Source organism: Chiloscyllium punctatum, unplaced genomic scaffold (assembly GCF_047496795.1).
Source record: "Chiloscyllium punctatum isolate Juve2018m unplaced genomic scaffold, sChiPun1.3 scaffold_321, whole genome shotgun sequence".
Lineage (NCBI taxonomy): Eukaryota > Metazoa > Chordata > Chondrichthyes > Orectolobiformes > Hemiscylliidae > Chiloscyllium > Chiloscyllium punctatum.
Genome location: NW_027310055.1, coordinates 1 through 2,500, shown reverse-complemented (window position 1 = coordinate 2,500; position 2,500 = coordinate 1).

The window sequence follows — 2,500 nt, the reverse complement described above, 5'->3', positions numbered from 1 at the left end:
TATAAATCAGTAACCACTGACACTTAGAATTTTTCGAGTTGGTATAAATCAGTAACCACTGACACTTAGAATATTTTCGACTTGGTATAAATCAGTAACCACTGACACTTAGAATATTTTCGGGTTGGTATAAATCAGTAACCACCGACACTTAGAATATTTTCGAGTTGGTATAAATCAGTAACCACTGACACTTAGAATATTTTCGGGTTGGTATAAATCAGTAACCACCGACACTTAGAATATTTTCGGGTTGTCGGGTTGGTACAAATCAGTAACCACTGACACTTAGAATATTTTCGAGTTGGTATAAATCAGTAACCACTGACACTTAGAATTTTTTCGAGTTGGTATAAATCAGTAACCACTGACACTTAGAATATTTTCGGGTTGGTATAAATCAGTAACCACCGACACTTAGAATATTTTCGGGTTGGTATAAATCAGTAACCACTGACACTTAGAATTTTTTCGGGTCGGTACAAATCAGTAACCACTGACACTTAGAATATTTTCGGGTTGGTATAAATCAGTAACCACCGACACTTAGAATATTTTCGAGTTGGTATAAATCAGTAACCACTGACACTTAGAATTTTTTCGAGTTGGTATAAATCAGTAACCACTGACACTTAGAATATTTTCGGGTTGGTATAAATCAGTAACCACCGACACTTAGAATATTTTCGAGTTGGTATAAATCAGTAACCACTGACACTTAGAATTTTTTCGAGTTGGTATAAATCAGTAACCACTGACACTTAGAATATTTTCGGGTTGGTATAAATCAGTAACCACCGACACTTAGAATATTTTCGAGTTGGTATAAATCAGTAACCACCGACACTTAGAATTTTTTCGAGTTGGTATAAATCAGTAACCACTGACACTTAGAATTTTTTCGGGTTGGTATAAATCAGTAACCACCGACACTTAGAATATTTTCGAGTTGGTATAAATCAGTAACCACTGACACTTAGAATTTTTTCGGGTCGGTATAAATCAGTAACCACTGACACTTAGAATTTTTTCGAGTTGGTATAAATCAGTAACCACTGACACTTAGAATATTTTCGGGTTGGTATAAATCAGTAACCACTGACACTTAGAATTTTTTCGACTTGGTATAAATCAGTAACCACTGACACTTAGAATTTTTTCGGGTTGGTATAAATCAGTAACCACTGACACTTAGAATATTTTCGGGTCGGTACAAATCAGTAACCACTGACACTTAGAATATTTTCGGGTTGGTATAAATCAGTAACCACTGACACTTAGAATTTTTTCGAGTTGGTATAAATCAGTAACCACTGACACTTAGAATTTTTTCGGGTTGGTATAAATCAGTAACCACCGACACTTAGAATATTTTCGGGTTGGTATAAATCAGTAACCACCGACACTTAGAATTTTTTCGGCTCAGTAGAAATCAGTAACCAAGCGCATTTTTGAATTGGTTACTGATTTCTCCGTTCGAGTTGCGGCTGCGGTTGGCTTCAAATAGTGGTGGGGGCTTAATTATCGCCGAGGGGAGCATGTCCCGGTGGTGTGGCCGAGGATGGAGTGCCTTTTGAAGGGGGTGTTTCTGAATTTGGACCCTTTTTGAGTTGCATGGCCGGATGGGTGTGGTTTTGAAGGGTGTGTCTGTCTGGAGTGGCACCGGCGTTGGTGTGAGGCTGAGGGTGGGCGTTCGGTTCCTGGTTAGGGATAGGGAAAGGGTGAGACTTAGCTTTAGTGCTCGTGCCCCGATTTTGGTAATGTTTGACGTCAATTTTCCAAGGAGGCGAATGCAAGGCTTCAGAGGGACTTTGAGTGTTCGGGGGCGGGGTAGCTCAGCCGGATTTGCCCCGGCGGTTCTGCGGACGGTGTTGACTTCGAGGGCGGACCGGCCCCCGTGTTCAGTCCGAATATCGTGCATTGTTAACGGCGGGAAGTGTTCCAAAAGGGAATGGGATTGAATGTGACTGCTGAAGCCGACTTTGAGACCTGTAACGCGGGTAGCTCAGCCGGATTTGACCCGGCGGTTCTGGCGACGGTCTCGCCTTCGAGGGGGGAGCGCCCCGCGTGTTCAGGCCGAATTTTGTGCATTTCCATCGGCGGGAAGAGGTCCAAACGGAATGGGATTGAATGTGACTGCTGAAGCCGACATTGAGACCTCTAACGCGGGTAGCTCGGCAGGATTTGACCCGGCGGTTCTGCCGAAGGTCTCACCTTCGAGGGGGGAGCGTCCCCCCCCCCCCCCCGCGTGTTCAGGCCGAATATCGTGCATTGTTAACGGCGGGAAGTGTTCCAAAAGGGAATGGGATTGAATGTGACTGCTGAAGCCGACATTGAGACCTCTAACGCGGGTAGCTCGGCCGGATTTGACCCGGCGGTTCTGGCGACGGTCTCGCCTTCGAGGGGGGAGCGTCCCGCGTGTTCAGGCCGAATTTTGTGCATTTCCATCGGCGGGAAGAGGTCCAAACGGGAATGGGATTGAATGTGACTGCTGAAGCCG